Source organism: Trachymyrmex cornetzi, unplaced genomic scaffold (assembly GCF_001594075.2).
Source record: "Trachymyrmex cornetzi isolate Tcor2-1 unplaced genomic scaffold, Tcor1.1 scaffold644, whole genome shotgun sequence".
NCBI classification, from domain to species: Eukaryota; Metazoa; Arthropoda; class Insecta; order Hymenoptera; family Formicidae; genus Trachymyrmex; species Trachymyrmex cornetzi.
In genome coordinates this window covers 110,527-111,225 of record NW_017299964.1, presented here as the reverse complement: position 1 = coordinate 111,225, position 699 = coordinate 110,527, and positions in this window count along the sequence as shown.

The window sequence follows — 699 nt, the reverse complement described above, 5'->3', positions numbered from 1 at the left end:
CGGCCGTTCTTTTCGCTCTAATACTCGCATGTGTTTACGATTTACTGGTAGAGCGAAAAGGACGGGCGCTGCTTCTTGCTGTCTCGCTCGCCCTCGCGGCGAAGACGGCCGACTCGATGCCGGTAGGTGGGGGTAAAAGTGGTGGGGCTGGATTCCGTGTTGCCGGGAAGCCAAATGTGCATTAGTGATCCAGATGGTCAATTGTTTCTATTTTTTTGTATTATTATTAAATGAAATTTAGAATAATCTGTAATTTTTTCAAGTAATTCTTAACATATTGCATTTGCCTTACAATCTCCTTAAAGTTAATCGGAGTTGATTCTAATTGTATTACCCATCTGGAAAGCTCCCTTTGATATGCTCATGACAGCTTTACTCAAAGACATAGAGAATGGACTGCGCGATCCGTTTGTTCAAATGGTCGATAGGGATGAGAGAGAGGGACCGTGGCAGACGGCCATTTCTATCTCTTTCCATTCAATGGTGTAATGGGAGAGAGAATGAGAGCAAGATTGGTCGTCTCTCACGGTCTCTCTCTCTCATTTTTATCGATCACATTTGATACATTACTTACAAGTAAACCTACCTTTATGTGACTCGCCGATTTCATTGAAACTTTGCACACTTGTAGAATAGGCAAAAATAATAGATACGTATTCTTTTTTATCGGCAATGGTCAACATTAAAAGGGTGAAATCG